The sequence below is a fragment of the Salvia miltiorrhiza genome, chromosome 3, assembly GCF_028751815.1.
Source record: "Salvia miltiorrhiza cultivar Shanhuang (shh) chromosome 3, IMPLAD_Smil_shh, whole genome shotgun sequence".
In the NCBI taxonomy this organism is placed as follows: domain Eukaryota; kingdom Viridiplantae; phylum Streptophyta; class Magnoliopsida; order Lamiales; family Lamiaceae; genus Salvia; species Salvia miltiorrhiza.
Window position 1 is genome coordinate 3,272,745 of NC_080389.1, and position 19,750 is coordinate 3,292,494.

The following is a 19,750-nucleotide window of genomic DNA, read 5'->3' on the forward strand; positions in this document are numbered from 1 at the left end:
ATGAAAATAACAATGCATCAACCAAGAGTCGTCAATCCCTCTCATAACTACAACATAATCCAAGTGAGCTTAACAAATCAAAACATAACTAGACTAAGTGACAGCCTTCATGCAACAACAATAGTGGAGACCGAAGAAGATTCGGTTTGAGGTTCATCATCGCCATGTAGAAAGTCTTCGGCTAACTCAGATGTTGGTACTTCGCTTTTGAAGGCTTTGAACGAAAAAAATATGAATTAATATTAAATATATATCAATAATATAAAATGTTAACATTAATAACACAAAAAACTCATACCTTTTTCTCCAAACAACCAATCTCTAGTGCAAATAATTGCCTCCATTGTGCTTGCTTTAAGTGAGCTACGGTATTGATCAAGTACTCTTCCACCAACACTAAAAACAGCTTCTGAAGAAACTGTAGTTATGGGAATGCTCAAAATATCACGAGCCATGTGAGCTACTTGTGGATACTTATATTGATTCCCTTTCCAAAAGCCAAGAACATCAAGATTGGATTTGGCACCCAACCTTGCTTCTTGCATATACAACTCCAATTGCAACTTTTGTTCACTTAATTCTATCACATTCAACTGAAGAAGGACAATGCTTGTAGTTGGGATCAACAAGCTGAAAATTCATGAATGCTTTCCTATAATATAGTGCATTATCAAGCATAAAAAAAGTAGAATTCCATCTAGTAGGGAGTCCTGTCTCTGTCCTCTCTTACTTTGCAAAGATAACTTGCTTACACATTCCAAAAAATTTTGCCTCCTCATTTGTGACCCCTCACATATTTCACACTTTCACGGATCTTAACAACAGAAGTTTCAATATCATTCAATCCATCTTGGACCACCAAATTGATAATATGTGCACAACAACAGATATGGAAGAATTCAAAATTACAAAGAAGTGCATTATTCAAGTTCAACTGTGATATCAACAACTCAACAGACACATCATTTGCAGCATTATCCAAAGTCAAAGAAAATACTTTGTTTTCAATCCCCCACTCACAAATCATGGAAAATAACTTATTTGATAATGCTATGCCAGTATGAGGAGATGGCATCAAAGAAAAATTCAAGACCTTCTTATGTAACACCCATTCCTCATCAATGAAGTGACAAGTAAGAGAAATATAACCATCAGTGGTAATCGAACTCCAACAATCAGAAGTCAAGGACATTCTACCAGATGATTTTTGCAATTCAGACTTAATCCTCATCTTTTCTCTTTCATACAATTTCAAAACATCAGCCTTCACTGTATTTCTAGAAACCATCTTAATATCCCACTTAAGATACTCAAAAATAGCTATAATGTGTTCATATTCAACAAATCGGAGTGGCAAATCATGAACAACAATAGCAGCAGACAATAACTCCCTAAAGTGAACATGATCAAATTTTGATTTACTTGTAGTCACCAATTCACCCACATCATGTGTGTTCTTCCTTTGACAACCCTCTAAATGACGTATCATGTTTCCAGTTTCAGTTTTATTTGTCACTTTGTGATAAGTATGGCCACAATATTTACACACACATGTTTTAGAACCATCTGCACTAACAATAACTTTAAAGTGATCCCAAGCAGCTGACCTTTGTTTTCTTTTGTTCGTTGGAGGCTTAGCTGTGGGATTGGACGTTCCCAAACCAATTTTTGCAGTTGTGGCAGCAAGGGCAGGCTAGGCAGCAGGGGCAGCAGGCGTACCAGTACTCGGCATATCACTTGTATATGTCGTGTAAGTATTTTCATTTGTACTCATTGTACTCATCATTGCTAGACATAATTACCTATAACACAAAGATAATCTAATGGCATCAAATAATCTGACTATGCATCAAATAAAAACAATAGACTATGCATCAAATAAAAAAAATAAAAACAATAGACAACTAATCCATGGCATCAAATCTGACTATGCATCAAATAAAACTAATAGACAACTAATCTATGGCATCAAATAATCTGACTATGCATCAAATAATCTGACTATGATTTTATATTTCAAAAAGGGGAAGAAATTTGACCTTGAAATGAGGGAATTATAGGCTGCTGCTGCTACTGTGAATGGTGGCGGCGAATCGACTCCAGAAAATCGGCAGCGGCGAATCGACTCCTTCAGTAGGCTTGCGAAGACGTCGCCGGTGAGAGGAGCGACTGGGAGCCGGGAGGGGTGGCGACGAAGAGGGACCGTGCCGCGCCGCCTACGTGGCCGTGAGATTCGACAGTGGGAGCGACTGGAACTCTGGGAAAGGGGCGGCGACTCGAAGAGGACTGGAACTACTGCGAATGGTGGCGGCGAATCGACTCCAGAAAACTGGCAGCGGCGGCGTGGACTCCTTCAGCAGGCTTGCGAAGACGTCGCCGGTGAGAGGAGCGATTGAAACTCTGGGAGAGGGGCGGCGACTCGAAGAGGGGCTGCGTCGGGCCGTCGTTGTAACACCCCAAATAATTAGATTATTATATAGGTTTAATTATTAGTATTTTCTGATATAGCTTATTATTATTTTTAGATAATTACATGATACATATAGACATGTACCATTAATTTTATCGAGACTATAATTATTATTTATATTTATGATGCCTAATAGAAGTTTGAGTTAAACTTGTTATTTATTTATTTATTTATTTTTCAACAAATGCTACTATTTCTTTAAATTCGGTGGACCATTAGTTTTTTTTCGGAAGTTAGACTTACAATTTAGAATGTAGGGGTGAGAATGAAAGAAAATTAGTTTTTGGGTTAATTTTTCAATTGTGGTCAATTTTTTTAAATATTGTTTTATTTGACCGAATAATTGGAAACTATTTTAAGTAGTTAGTGAATTCTTATTTTATTATGATTAGTCCTATTAGTTGGATTAATTCGTACTTGGGATAGAGCTCAAAATTATTGAGTAATATTTGACTAAACAAATTTATTATCTATAGATACGTGTACATATGTGAGAGACCAAAGTGATATATTCAAAATTAGATTCATGTTTATCAAAGAGTTTTCCCAAAAACTTATATATATAGAGGGTCACATACGCATTAAACACGAAGTGTATATACAGATATACTTTTTCTTCTTCTTTTTCTTTGCGGATAGAGGAGTTTAAATTTTTGATCAGAAATCAACGTATTTATGTTTCGTCAAAAATATTTTCAAAGCAAGTTTTAAGGTGAGGGATTATATGCTTGTGGTTATATTCATGTATGTTTTTATATGCTCTTATTTCATGTTTGATTATACTTGTTCAGCCATGTAGAAATACATGTTCAGAAAATCAGCCATGTTGAAATACATGTTTAGCCATGTAGAAATACATGTTCAGAAAATCAGCCATGTTGAAATACATGTTCAGCCATGTAGAAATACATGTTCAGAAATTCAGTCATGTTGAAATACATGTTCAGGGGCTTTCAGTTCGCCCATCAGATTATCAGTATATGTGTATGACAATGTGAATTATTTGCATGTTTAAGCGTATGTGAATATTTGCATGGTTTCTCACTGAGTATATTTTCAATATGCTCACCCCTTATCTTTCAGTTTTGCAGTTTTGGAGTCGAGGTGGCCATGGAAGTCGAGAATGACTAGAGATTTAGTATTTCCATAGTAATTTAAGTTGAACATGTCACTTTCTTTTAGTTTATCTTTTTTCTTCCATGTTACTACATTAGTTTTAGCAAGTTGATTTTAAATTAGTTTAAATTTTAATAGTCAAGAAGTTTTATTTTATCTATTAGTTCTTAAAATTTTGGAAAGCAAAGTTTATGAAAATTGGGGTGTTACATAGTGGTATCAGAGCGGGTCTACGTTCCTAGAGACTCGTGCTTAAAATAAAAAAGTTGTTTTGTTTTTAAAAAAAGGTTTAAGTAAGCTTAAAAGGTTAAATAAGCCTAGTCATTCGAAACTCATGTGCTGCGTCGACTCCAAGGTATGCGTTTTAATTGTTTAAGTATATGGTCGTTATGATGTTTTACATGATTTTTTTTTATAATGCCTTTATGTTCTAGTACTATTATGTTTAGCTTCGTTAGAAATAGTTGAAATTGTGAAATTGTTAGATGACACGGACACGTCAAACTCCCACTAGAGCTCAAGTTACCCTACAAGCACGAATGGAGAAATTGCGCGAAGAATATGAAAGATTAAGTGAACGTTGTGAATTCTTGCGTGTACAATGCGAGAGATACGAAAGGATTAGGAGGCTGCAATCGGTGTACGACTGCTATACATGGAGTAGCGACTACGGGTTCATGGAACACGTGCGAAGGATGAAGTTACCTCACCATAGAACTAGATTATATGGCTCAAGAATCGTGACTAGAATTTCGAGGACGAAATTATTTTAAGTGGGGTAGGTTGTAACACCCCGATAATTTAGATTTATTTTATAAGTTTAATTAATAGTATTTTCTTGTATAACTTATTTTTTTAAATAATTACATGATACATATAGATATACACCATTAATTTTATCTAGACTATTATTATTATTATTAGTATTATTTTTGTTTCCTATTAGAACTAGAACTCTTTAAAAACTAGTATAAATATGGGATCTATTTTCAAACCCTAAAACAGACGGACAAACTAATTAATTAGGGTTTTAGAGAGAGCAGAGACGGCCAGAAATGTGTAGGCAGTTTCTCCCTTGGGACTTTCATAGAACGTTGTCCATCCAACGGTGAAAGCTGAGCGGGATACAGTTCAGAAGATCTGAGCTGGAGTCAGATTTTCGCAGGAAATCAAGTTCTGGCAGTTTCGGGAGAACGACCATAACTTCCTCCACAGAACTCCGATTCAAGAGAAACAGGCGGCCACGGAAAGCTCTCTCGAAGACGAAGAAGTCGTATTTCTGGGAAAAATACGATTTGAGGACGTTTGAGGCTTCAAACGAAGGCTTGAAGCTGACTGGTCTGTTCAGCTGCGATTTTGACGAATTCTTCTGGTGCGGCGCTATTAAGACCTTCATTCCGGATTTGATTTATTTAGCTTCGACTTTAAGGTGAGGGATTATATGCTTGTGGTTATATTCATGTATGTTTTTATATGCTCTTAGTTCATGTTTGATTATACTTGCTCAGCCATGTAGAAATACATGTTCAGAATATCAGCCATGTTGAAATACATGTTCAGCCATGTAGAAATACATGTTCAGAATACCAGCCATGTTGAAATACATGTTCAGAAATTTAGCCATGTTGAAATACATGTTCAGGGGCTTTCAGTAATTCTATAGAAGTTTGAGTTGAATTTAAATTGATTTAAACTTTTATAATTCAAGAAATTTTATTTTTTTATCTATTAGTTTTCAAAGATTTTTATATTGAAAAGTTTATGAAAATTGGGGTGTTACATAGTGGTATCAGAGCGGGTCTACGTTCCTGTAGACTCGTGTAAAAAAAATGTTTTTTAAAAGGTTAATCAAGCCTAGTCATTCGAAACTCATGCGCTGCATCGATTCCACTCCAAGGTATGTGTTCTAATTGTTCAAGTATATAATATATATAGCAGTTATGATGTTTTACATGATATTTTTTTATGATGCTTTTATGTACTAATACTATTACGCTTATTTCCGTTAGAAATAGTTGTAATTGTGAAATGTGAAATTGTTTAGATGACATGAATAAAGTATGATTAGAAATTTCGAGGACGAAATTATTTTTTAAGTGGGATAGGTTGTAACACCCCAAATAATTAGATTATTATATAGGTTTAATTATTAGTATTTTCTGATATAGCTTATTATTATTTTTAGATAATTACATGATACATATAGACATGTACCATTAATTTTATCTAGACTATAATTATTATTTATATTTATGATGCCTAATAGAAGTTTGAGTGTCACACCCCAATTCTTGAAGGAATAAACTATAACTGGGGTACGACTAAAATCATATAAATGAACAAGGGAAGAACCTTGTGAAATTCAGATAATAGAATAAAAATGTTGGGCAATGCCCTTTGAATGAAGAAAGATAGAAATCAAGTGATACTAATCAATCAACAACATTCAAAGCCTTAGGATCACAAGTTCGGTTTCATGCTTCCGATAACCAACGTTAAATAACATAGAGCTAGAAGTTGAGAGTTTAAGCTCGATAAAAACATAATTCAGAATTTAACATAAAAGTCTTAAGTTGGAGAAACAAAAGACAAATAAAAGCTAGTGCAATAGCGGAAGACAAAATACGGAGTTGAACCCTAGCCTCAGCTCTGCCCCGTCATCACCAGCCATTAACCTGAAAACATTTGAAAGTAATTTTGGGCTAAGTACTAATGTACTTAGTGGGCTGCAACTTTTAAAGCATTTCATAATCTGAAGAACAGTTTATCCAATCTTACTGACATGACATAGAAGGTTTTAAAGAGAAATAACTTCTATGCATGTTAAAACATTTTCATATATATATACTTAATTATTTTGCGCGCGTTTGCACACTCCATTCTGTTACTCGCTGTGATCCCGGACCTCTAGCCACCGACGGATCTCTGTCTCCCGCTGACTTGAACTGAGGGCGTAACCCAGCCAAGTATAATAAACCTCGGAAATTAATCCAGACAGGCCTATCATTACCATGCTCCGGAACACATCCCGTCGAGCACCCTTATAATGCCTCTGGTTAGTGCCCGATGGAGATCAACCCACCGAGTCAGCTAACAAGTGTACACAATTCTCAAACAACGTGTTAGATCATAAGAGAACCTCAATTGATTAACTGTACGAGCCTTAAACATGGTAGAGTGCACAAAAATATTTTATTGGATAAACAGTTTATATTTCACGAATATTTAAGCTCAATAGCTAAATCATACATTTGAAAAAATAAGCCCACCTGTATAGGCAAAGCCTGTCGTTTAACTTTATCTCTGAATCGGAATAGCAGTGCTAATCCTTCTGATGCTCAAAGCCTACAAGAAATCTATTCTCAATAGGTCTCTTTGAATTCTAATCTTAAGTCATGGTGTAGTGCTTAATATTCTATGATTCACTTAGCCGGGTTTTCAAAATTTAATGAATAAATAATTGAAAACATTTCTCTTGAGTTAAGAACACCAACAATATTCGTACTCATCTTTCTTTAATAATTGGATTTATAATTAAAACCAATTAAATACTTTTATTGCAAAATAAATGCAATTTCATGTCATGCTTAGCATATAATAAGTAATTTACTTAAAATATGCACATAATAATAATTTAATATTATTATGAAAACTAGTCTTTGAAAATAATTAATCAAACTAATTAATAGTTCAATTAATTAAAATAGGGTAGTCCAATTAATTAATTAAATTAATCAAGACAGCCCAAAGTTTAAAATAATAACTGACCCAATTGATATTTAAAATAAGGTCCAGCTGAATTAAACTAATCAGCCCAACTGATAAATAAAATAAAAGCCCAACTGTTTAATAAAATAAAAACCGGCCCAACTGATAATAAAATTTCGCAGCCCAAAACTAATTAAAAATCCAGCCCAACACTAATTAAACCCCGGCCCAACAGTCAAGCCCACTCCCCAACCAAGCCCAACCCCAAAGCCCAACCCTCACCCTAGCCCAACACCTCCACCCTCTTCTTCTCCCCCATAAATCGCACAACACTCACACACACATAGCAGCTGCGCAGCAGCACTCTTCTCTCCCTCTCTCGGTTCCCTCGAATTTCCGCCGCCACGGCTCCTCCTCCGGCGAGAAGCCGACGACCGACCCTCTCCCTCTACCCCATCTTCTTCTCCCTAGTTTTCCCTCTACCTACACAAACACACGCACGCAGCACCTCCTTCCTCTCGAATCCGGCGACCACAGTACATCCATGGCCGCCGCCTGAACTCCCTCTCGTCCGTGGCCGGACGACAGCAACAGCAAGGCTGCCGCGCCCTGGCCTCCCTCTTCCACTCTCGCCGATATCCCCCCTGAAACTCCGGCGATAGCAGCGAGAAACCACTGCCGCCGCCGACTCCCTGAACTCCCTCTGCTCTCTCAACTCCCCCTGTTCTAGGTCCGACAGCCGCGGTCAGTGGCTCCACGCCACCACCGTCTCCAGCCCGACTCTACTCCGGTGACAGCAACCCGTTTCTACATGACAAGGCTCAAGACTCCATTTTTCAAAAACAACAAATATCTTCTTCTACTCTTCTTTCTTCTCTTATTTAAAAACATTTATACTTGTAATAAATGTTTATGAACATGAGTGTATGCATATGAATAAAGTTTGCATCTTTAGAAATTCTTGCAAAAGCTTATACATGTATGTTGGTTTATTGGATTGGCACAGATGGTATGCTTGAAATGTTTTGCTGTGTAAATCATGAGGTTTATTTGTGGTTTCTGCTAAACCAATTTGGAGCTAGAGGCGTAATGTATAAACAGAGGTAGGCGAAAAAGTCAAGTGGTTACCTTGGCGAGGATTTCAGTTGGTATTTTGATTTCTGCTTGTTTGCTATGAAAGTTCAGATCATGAATATTTTTCAAACGAAAAGGGTGGTGTTCTTAAAAGGAGATAAAAGAAATGATTGTGAATCTTTACCTCAATACTTGATTTCTGGTGAAATGAGCTTGGGGCCGATGAAAATAATTTGGTGGATTAAGTGAGTGAAGGAGAACTTGGCTGATTTGTTAGGTGGAATTTGACAGCATAAAACAAAAGAAAGTGGAAACAAAAGAGAGATTTGGCTGATTTGCTAAGTGGAATTTGACAGCATAAAACAAAAGAAAATGGAAACAAGAGAGAGTGGAAAAGAATTTGATAAGATATGAATTGATTTAAAAATATCGGGACTGTAATAATACTTCAGGGTTCGCTAAATAAATAGCTCGTGAAAGAATGCTAAATTAAATAAATATGCAATGCATATAAATTCAATAACTAAATTTACAAATATTTTTGTAAATCATTTTTGTTGGAATTAAAATAAATTCATTTTCTTTTATCCGGCGTGAATCAACTTAATATCTAAGTTCAAAAATAAATTCTAAATTTAACTCAGGGAAACGGGGTATTACATTGAGTTAAACTTGTTATTTATTTATTTATTTATTTATTTTTCAACAAATGCTACTATTTCTTTAAATTCGGTGGACCATTAGTTTTTTTTCGGAAGTTAGACTTACAATTTAGAATGTAGGGGTGAGAATGAAAGAAAATTAGTTTTTGGGTTAATTTTTCAATTGTGGTCAATTTTTTTAAATATTGTTTTATTTGACCGAATAATTGGAAACTATTTTAAGTAGTTAGTGAATTCTTATTTTATTATGATTAGTCCTATTAGTTGGATTAATTCGTACTTGGGATAGAGCTCAAAATTATTGAGTAATATTTGACTAAACAAATTTATTATCTATAGATACGTGTACATATGTGAGAGACCAAAGTGATATATTCAAAATTAGATTCATGTTTATCAAAGAGTTTTCCCAAAAACTTATATATATAGAGGGTCACATACGCATTAAACACGAAGTGTATATACAGATATACTTTTTCTTCTTCTTTTTCTTTGCGGATAGAGGAGTTTAAATTTTTGATCAGAAATCAACGTATTTATGTTTCGTCAAAAATATTTTCAAAGCAAGTTTTAAGGTGAGGGATTATATGCTTGTGGTTATATTCATGTATGTTTTTATATGCTCTTATTTCATGTTTGATTATACTTGTTCAGCCATGTAGAAATACATGTTCAGAAAATCAGCCATGTTGAAATACATGTTTAGCCATGTAGAAATACATGTTCAGAAAATCAGCCATGTTGAAATACATGTTCAGCCATGTAGAAATACATGTTCAGAAATTCAGTCATGTTGAAATACATGTTCAGGGGCTTTCAGTTCGCCCATCAGATTATCAGTATGTGTATGACAATGTGAATTATTTGCATGTTTAAGCGTATGTGAATATTTGCATGGTTTCTCACTGAGTATATTTTCAATATGCTCACCCCTTATCTTTCAGTTTTGCAGTTTTGGAGTCGAGGTGGCCATGGAAGTCGAGAATGACTAGAGATTTAGTATTTCCATAGTAATTTAAGTTGAACATGTCACTTTCTTTTAGTTTATCTTTTTTCTTCCATGTTACTACATTAGTTTTAGCAAGTTGATTTTAAATTAGTTTAAATTTTAATAGTCAAGAAGTTTTATTTTATCTATTAGTTCTTAAAATTTTGGAAAGCAAAGTTTATGAAAATTGGGGTGTTACATAGTGGTATCAGAGCGGGTCTACGTTCCTGGAGACTCGTGCTTAAAATAAAAAAGTTGTTTTGTTTTTAAAAAAAGGTTTAAGTAAGCTTAAAAGGTTAAATAAGCCTAGTCATTCGAAACTCATGTGCTGCGTCGACTCCAAGGTATGCGTTTTAATTGTTTAAGTATATGGTCGTTATGATGTTTTACATGATTTTTTTTTATAATGCCTTTATGTTCTAGTACTATTATGTTTAGCTTCGTTAGAAATAGTTGAAATTGTGAAATTGTTAGATGACACGGACACGTCAAACTCCCACTAGAGCTCAAGTTACCCTACAAGCACGAATGGAGAAATTGCGCGAAGAATATGAAAGATTAAGTGAACGTTGTGAATTCTTGCGTGTACAATGCGAGAGATACGAAAGGATTAGGAGGCTGCAATCGGTGTACGACTGCTATACATGGAGTAGCGACTACGGGTTCATGGAACACGTGCGAAGGATGAAGTTACCTCACCATAGAACTAGATTATATGGCTCAAGAATCGTGACTAGAATTTCGAGGACGAAATTATTTTAAGTGGGGTAGGTTGTAACACCCCGATAATTTAGATTTATTTTATAAGTTTAATTAATAGTATTTTCTTGTATAACTTATTTTTTTAAATAATTACATGATACATATAGATATACACCATTAATTTTATCTAGACTATTATTATTATTATTAGTATTATTTTTGTTTCCTATTAGAACTAGAACTCTTTAAAAACTAGTATAAATATGGGATCTATTTTCAAACCCTAAAACAGACGGACAAACTAATTAATTAGGGTTTTAGAGAGAGCAGAGACGGCCAGAAATGTGTAGGCAGTTTCTCCCTTGGGACTTTCATAGAACGTTGTCCATCCAACGGTGAAAGCTGAGCGGGATACAGTTCAGAAGATCTGAGCTGGAGTCAGATTTTCGCAGGAAATCAAGTTCTGGCAGTTTCGGGAGAACGACCATAACTTCCTCCACAGAACTCCGATTCAAGAGAAACAGGCGGCCACGGAAAGCTCTCTCGAAGACGAAGAAGTCGTATTTCTGGGAAAAATACGATTTGAGGACGTTTGAGGCTTCAAACGAAGGCTTGAAGCTGACTGGTCTGTTCAGCTGCGATTTTGACGAATTCTTCTGGTGCGGCGCTATTAAGACCTTCATTCCGGATTTGATTTATTTAGCTTCGACTTTAAGGTGAGGGATTATATGCTTGTGGTTATATTCATGTATGTTTTTATATGCTCTTAGTTCATGTTTGATTATACTTGCTCAGCCATGTAGAAATACATGTTCAGAATATCAGCCATGTTGAAATACATGTTCAGCCATGTAGAAATACATGTTCAGAATACCAGCCATGTTGAAATACATGTTCAAAAATTTAGCCATGTTGAAATACATGTTCAGGGGCTTTCAGTAATTCTATAGAAGTTTGAGTTGAATTTAAATTGATTTAAACTTTTATAATTCAAGAAATTTTATTTTTTTATCTATTAGTTTTCAAAGATTTTTATATTGAAAAGTTTATGAAAATTGGGGTGTTACATAGTGGTATCAGAGCGGGTCTACGTTCCTGTAGACTCGTGTAAAAAAAATGTTTTTTAAAAGGTTAATCAAGCCTAGTCATTCGAAACTCATGCGCTGCATCGATTCCACTCCAAGGTATGTGTTCTAATTGTTCAAGTATATAATATATATAGCAGTTATGATGTTTTACATGATATTTTTTTATGATGCTTTTATGTACTAATACTATTACGCTTATTTCCGTTAGAAATAGTTGTAATTGTGAAATGTGAAATTGTTTAGATGACATGAATAAAGTATGATTAGAAATTTCGAGGACGAAATTATTTTTTAAGTGGGATAGGTTGTAACACCCCAAATAATTAGATTATTATATAGGTTTAATTATTAGTATTTTCTGATATAGCTTATTATTATTTTTAGATAATTACATGATACATATAGACGTGTACCATTAATTTTATCTAGACTATAATTATTATTTATATTTATGATGCCTAATAGAAGTTTGAGTTAAACTTGTTATTTATTTATTTATTTATTTATTTTTCAACAAATGCTACTATTTCTTTAAATTCGGTGGACCATTAGTTTTTTTTCGGAAGTTAGACTTACAATTTAGAATGTAGGGGTGAGAATGAAAGAAAATTAGTTTTTGGGTTAATTTTTCAATTGTGGTCAATTTTTTTAAATATTGTTTTATTTGACCGAATAATTGGAAACTATTTTAAGTAGTTAGTGAATTCTTATTTTATTATGATTAGTCCTATTAGTTGGATTAATTCGTACTTGGGATAGAGCTCAAAATTATTGAGTAATATTTGACTAAACAAATTTATTATCTATAGATACGTGTACATATGTGAGAGACCAAAGTGATATATTCAAAATTAGATTCATGTTTATCAAAGAGTTTTCCCAAAAACTTATATATATAGAGGGTCACATACGCATTAAACACGAAGTGTATATACAGATATACTTTTTCTTCTTCTTTTTCTTTTCGGATAGAGGAGTTTAAATTTTTGATCAGGAATCAACGTATTTATGTTTCGTCAAAAATATTTTCAAAGCAAGTTTTAAGGTGAGGGATTATATGCTTGTGGTTATATTCATGTATGTTTTTATATGCTCTTATTTCATGTTTGATTATACTTGTTCAGCCATGTAGAAATACATGTTCAGAAAATCAACCATGTTGAAATACATGTTCAGCCATGTAGAAATACATGTTCAGAAATTCAGCCATGTTGAAATACATGTTCAGGGGCTTTCAGTTCGCCCATCAGATTATCAGTATATGTGTACAATGTGAATTATTTGCATGTTTAAGCGTATGTGAATATTTGCATGGTTTCTCACTGAGTATATTTTCAATATGCTCACCCCTTATCTTTCAGTTTTGCAGTTTTGGAGTCGAGGTGGCCATGGAAGTCGAGAATGACTAGAGATTTAGTATTTCCATAGTAATTTAAGTTGAACATGTCACTTTCTTTTAGTTTATCTTTTTTCTTCCATGTTACTACATTAGTTTTAGCAAGTTGATTTTAAATTAGTTTAAATTTTAATAGTCAAGAAGTTTTATTTTATCTATTAGTTCTTAAAATTTTGGAAAGCAAAGTTTATGAAAATTGGGGTGTTACAGTCGTCGTCGATGTGGCTGTGAGAGTCGACGTCGAGTCATCGACGGTGGGAGACTGGGAGTTGGAAGAATGGAAGGGACGAAGGGTGTGTGCGGGCGGGGCAGTGCGGCGGCTGGGATGAGAATTGATTGAAATAGGAAATGAATGAAACCCTAAGGCAATAAGGCCTAAACTAAGAAATCGAAAATATAAAAATTAAAATAAATATTTAATAAAAATAATAATAATACTATCGGGTTACCCGAACCGAACCCGACCTAACCCGAACCCGACCCGAAATTATCAGGTCCTTATCAGGTCGACCCGATAAGGACCCGAACCTTATCGTGCGTGTTACTAACCCATTAATTTCGTGCGGTTTCGTGTCGTGTTTTCGTGTCGTGTCGAAAATTTCCAGCCCTACATGCGTTCTTGTAGCTAAGCTGCACCTCCTCTTCATATATCTATACCTATTATAAAAGTGGCTTGTTTTACAAAATTTGATTTGCTTATTTTTAAATCTATTTTAAGGGCAATAATGTAATATCATATTACTAATATTATCCTAACCACAAACATACAAGAATCTCGTTTCTATGACAATTCTAAATAAGTTTGAACTCTTTCAAATCACCCACTATTTATATATAAATGATAACTTTCAAACCATATATATCCAAAAAAAACATAGACGCATTAAGCATTAAGGGAAATATAAGTTGGTAATATAATAATATAACATAATAGTATTGTTACCCGTTCATGGAAATAATATTAGTAAAATTAAATCACAGAGAAATTTTAATTAGATAAATATATAAAAGTTGCACATGCATCAATGTATAAAGGATAATTGTCATATAAAATGGTAATATAATAATATAACATAATAGTATTTGTAACAGCCCTAATTTCCTGGGAGAAAAAGAAATGGGCTATGTGACAGGACTACTAAGCGTTACTTGAATAAAATAGGTAATGTGCCCTGAGGGTTGGGCATTATGCCGTGTTTAAATGAAAACAAGTACGACATTATAACATAATTAAACCATTTGTAACAGCCCTAATTTCCCGGGAGAAAAAGAAATGGGCTATGTGACAGGACTACTAAGCGTTACTTGAATAAAATAGGTAATGTGCCCTGAGGGTTGGGCATTATGCCGTATTTAAATGAAAACAAGTACGACATTATAACATAATTATTCTCCCTATCAGGATCGGAAGTTCGAAGGTCTGAGACCAAGATAACGTCTCATACTAAGCATATGATAGATGCGGAAAACAATCGCTAAGAAAGTGATGGAGAGTGAAATTCATATAAAAATATGAATAAAGTATTAACATAGTTGGGCATAAGATAATATTCACTAAGTGAATTTATTTCAGCGGAAGTAAACATAGCATTTCTTCAAAATCCATAGCAACAACCCTTCCTCAGCGTCGCACGTCACCACAAGCTGCTCAATCTGCAAAAGGTTTTGAAAACAATTGCAGGGCTGAGTACTAGTGTACTCAGTGGGTTGAGCCATTTAAAAATATTTTAAAAATCATTTACTGAAAGAGATAATTCATGCCTTAAACAGTATAACACGGAATATTTTTAAAGTTAGTCATTCCATGCACACTAAAATAATCTGAGCTCATATTTTCCTGGCTCATCTATTGGGCGTGCTATCTACAACTGGTTGTCATCGAATCTCTCGAGACAACAGGTTCTGGTGTACGTACACAATTCTGGTTAGCAGAGCTAACAAAGTTCTGGTTGGCGAAGCCAACAATATTCTGGTAGAAGCAATAATCAATAGAGAGCAAAAATATTTTAAGCATGAACCATCCACTTTAACATTTCATAAAAGCGAGCTTATTAGCTCAAACATACATTTCGTAAATAAAGCCTCACCTGATTTGGAGACAATCCAAATAATTTAACTGAGCTGATCAGGAACCTAAGTATCCTCTTCTGTAGGTCCTACAAGATAAGTTCTCAACTTAAACTCATAGTCCTAAACCTTAATCTTATAGTGAAACGCTTAATATTCTATGATTCACTTAGCCGGGATTTCAAAATTTAATAAATAAATATTTGAAAACTAAATCTCTTGAGTTAAGGACACCAACAATATCCTTACTCATTTTTCTTCAATAATTGATTTTATAAATCAAACCAATTAAAACATAAATGATTTTATTAGCGAAATATATAATGCAAATCATTTCATGCTCAACTCATATAATAAGTAATTGTACTTAATATATGCACATAATATTAATATATATAATATTGTGCAATCATTCATTAAAGCAATTTTATTAATCAAGTCTAAATACATGTCAAGCTCAATAATTAAATAAGGGCAACTCATATTTAAAAATAAAAAATAAAAAAATAAAAATAAAAATAAAAGTGCCAATTAATTAAAATCTGAATCCCAATTTAAATAAAATATATACAGTCCATAACAGAGCCCAAATAATTAAATGAGGTAGTCCACTTGATTAATAATAAGGCCCAAGTTTTAAAGAAAAATCTGTGCCCAATTAAAAAGAAATTCGTAGCCCATTAGAGGCCTCAAATTAATTAGGGCAAGGCCCAAACTCTTTCCTCTTCTTCTTTAAAACATACACACACACACAAACACACACACACGCAGCTGCTGCTGCGCAGCAGCCTCCCCCCTCCCTCGCCTTCTTCTCTCCTCCGGCGGACGGCAGCAGCGCCGGCCGCCGCCGCCGCCATCCCTGACTTCCCTCTCCCTCGCCCTTGCTCTCTCTTTCTTCCTCACCTCCCCACACGCACACTCACACACTGAAAATGTTGTTGCCTCCTCCCTCAAAATTTTCCGGCGACAGCCACCACCACCATGGCCGCCGCCGCGTGCTCCGCTCCCTCGACGGCTGGAGAGCCGTCGCCGCCCCTTTCTCCCTCTGAAAACCCCAGCCCCAAACTCACTGACAGCCCTCCTCTCCTTCTCTCGACTTCGGCAGCCGTAGTAGCCGGTGAGGCCAGCCGCCGCCGCTCGAATTTCAGACGACGGCGCCGCCTTGCTCCTGCATGTTGTCGGACGGCCACCGCACCCCAGCCCCTGTCTCCCTCTCTCTCACCGTCTCCAGCCTGACAGCAGCGGCGGAGCCGCCGTGCCGTGCCTCCCTCTGTCCTGCGGCCCTCTCTCTCTGTTCACTCCGGCGCCTCCTCCTCTTACACGGCCGGATGGCCGGCAGCGAGCACGCCGCCATCCCGGCGCCGCTCAACTCAACCCAACACACACACACGGTTCAAAGCTGATACAAGAATTCAAGACTCTACCTTTCTTTTCCTTTCATTGTTAAAACAAAACATGTTTCATATATGTATATATATACAAATTTATACTCAAGCATCTTCAGTTTGTTTCTTCTAAAAAGCAAATACATGAGTTTGTTCACTGAGCTATGCATACATATAATACATATATATATATATATATATATATATATATAGAGGAAGAGGTTCTAATAAAAACCTCTTTTAACATGAGAACTAGGAACCACATCTTAGCCTTTAAAATTGAAGATCTAGTGATTAGGATTGATTGTTTTTAAATAGCCGCCTTTTTTGATTTGGTTAGTTCCCTTTTACCGTTTTTTTTATTTTTGTTTACTAGAAGGATATTTTAGTCCTTATATATTATTCTTATTTAATTAAATACTCTTAAATATTGGATTAAATTGTTAGTGCCGTTTTTTTTTTCTTCTTGTTTTTTAATTATACTCAATAATAGATACTAAGACTTAGTGAATATTACTATTTTATAATTATAGAGAGCCTTATTTTATTTGTATTGCACGTTAAGACTTGATGAATATTATTTTAAAATTTATTTGCATAATATCTATGAGTTGCATAAGTAAATTATATAATTGCATAATATATTATTGTGTTGCATAATTATATGTCTACTGTTGCACGTTTAATTTTTGAGTTGCATTCCCTTTTACTTTTTTGCACAATTAATTATGCAGTTCATTCTATTTATATGTAGATTTTAGTTGCATTGTAACTAAGAACCAATAACAATCATTGATTTAAATAAAATAGAGGACTGAGATTAAAGTACAGATGCACATTTTAATTTATAATTTAAATGTAATTGAAATTACTAAAATGGTAGAAAATTAATACAGAAATTAAATACTTTTTTTGTTCTTCACTTCACTTTGTACAATTAACTATGCAATTATAATTTCATCTATGCAATTTTGAAACTCTAATGTGCTATTTAATATTTGAAAACCAACTGTCAAATTTCATATATGCATTTTCAATAATGGGTTAATTCTCTTTAAATCCTTAAACTATAGTCATTTTCCGTTTTTTCCCTCAATCTTTGAACTTCCCACAAAAAACCCCCAACTTTCAATTTTTCCTAATTTTCCCATGACGGGTTTTCCGGCCAATTTCGGGTACACGTGGAACCAGAATTAAATGACGTGGAATCGTCAGATTCTTAACAAAACGACGCAGTATCTAAGGTACATAAACGACGTCGTTTTTTCCTTGTTCTTCTTCAATTTTTGACGGTGCCGAGGCTGACGAGGTCGGAATAAAGCTTCGGCGCGCCGGCGAGGATTTTGAGCTTCTGGAGCTCTTCGTGGAGCTCGAGCTCGGAATCGGCGAACTTCTTCGGGTTGTCCGGGTACTTGAGGCGGGCGGCGGTGTTGGCGTTGAGGCGGCGCTCCAACGAGAGGGCGAGCCTCTTTAAGGTTTTGAGGTCAAGGGTTTCGATGGCGTTCTGCTGCGATTTCTCGAGGGCTTCGAGGAGCGAGAGGTCGATAGGGGCGTCGAATGCTGGGGAGCCGGAGCGCATTCGTTTCTGAGGCGGCGGTAGCTCCATTACGTCGCCGTCCCCAGTATCTGGGCGGTTGTGGCGGTGAGAGAGAAGGGAGAAGCCAGACGGGGGAGAGGGGGACGAAGTGGGTTTTCAATTGGCGCTTTTGAGGTCTAGAGAGTTTGGTGGCGGCTATCAAGGCTATCAAGGCTGCTCATCGGAAGTTTCAGAGAGAGAGATGGGCTGAGTTTTGTTGAGGGCTGGTCTGGGGGACGGCGGCGGCCATGGTTGCTGTCGCTGGGAGTTTGATTGAGAGACGGAGGGAGGCGGTGGCGGTGCTCTTCGCCGTTGCCAAGGAGGGACAGCGGTGGTCGATGGCGGCTCCTCGTCGGAGTCGGAGGAGAGGGAGTTTTGTGAGGTCTGGGCAGCGGCTGGTCTTCAGCTGCTCCGCCGGAGAGTTGAGGGAGGGGGAGAGCCAGACGGGGGGCAGAGGGGGAAGAGAGAGAGAGAGAGAGAGAGAGAGAGAGTGACGTGTGAGGGTGGGGGTGGGGGTGATATGCCACGTATACGGTGATTTGGCAAGAATAACGCCACATAGGAAAATTCCGACACTGGATTTGGCCGGAAAACCCGTCATGGGAAAATTAGGAAAAATTGAAAGTTGGGGTTTTTTTGTGGGAAGTTCAAAGATTGAGGGAAAAAACAGAAAATGACTATAGTTTAAGGATTTAGAGAGAATTAACCCTTCAATAATCAACTATGCAATTTAATCTATGAATTACGAATTAATAAAGGACCTATGCACTCCATCTATGAACAATGTAATTACAATTTCATCTTCTGCAACACAACCCGAATAATCATCTATGCACTTCAACTTCCAACTATGCAACTCAAACTACGCATCCAAAATTATAATATATGCAATACAAGCCAAAAAATGATCTATGTACTTCATCAACTAACTATGCAATTAAGATATCTTCAAGTATGCTACTAAAACTTATACACCTACACAACATCGAAACCTACTACTCAATTTCAATCCCTACTATGCATCTGAATCAATCAGTTGTGCATTCAAGAAATTACTGTTCAATAATTTCGAAACAAACGACAGTTTCATCAAATTCCCAAACCTATTCAATTACACGTTTTAATCATGAAAATTAGAAACACCAGTTATACTAAACAAATTCCATCAAGTTCTTGAGCAAATTTCAGATCGACCACACGAAGCAAAAACTAATTTAATTGTAAAAGAAGATATATTAACTATGCATTATAATCTATGCATCTAGAATTTCGAACTATGCAACAAAATAAGAAACTAAGAAATAAGACATGAAACTGTGCAACTCAATCAAGGAACTATGCAAACTAAATTTCAAAGTGCAGATGAATGTCAAAAACTTAAAAAACCCAGATTCGGTTGCCGCCGGTACTAAATCAATCAACGGAAAGCTAAATCGCCGCGGTCAGGTGTGTTAAACACCTCTGTCGCCGTCGCGGCCTTAGACCAAAGATGCATAGAAATGCGTGCCTTTCTCCGCC

At 35.8% G+C, this 19,750-nt stretch overlaps 1 long non-coding RNA gene across 1 annotated transcript; it reads right to left on the reverse strand.

The window, feature by feature from the left end:
- Window positions 1–5,956: 5,956 nt before the first annotated feature.
- On the reverse strand, window positions 5,957–8,679 carry LOC131017088 (uncharacterized). Its single transcript, XR_009099406.1, has 4 exons — window positions 8,553–8,679; window positions 8,423–8,465; window positions 6,856–6,931; window positions 5,957–6,261 (listed from the first exon to the last, which is right to left on the reverse strand). It is a non-coding gene; the product is annotated as an uncharacterized LOC131017088 (long non-coding RNA).
- Window positions 8,680–19,750: the final 11,071 nt, after the last annotated feature.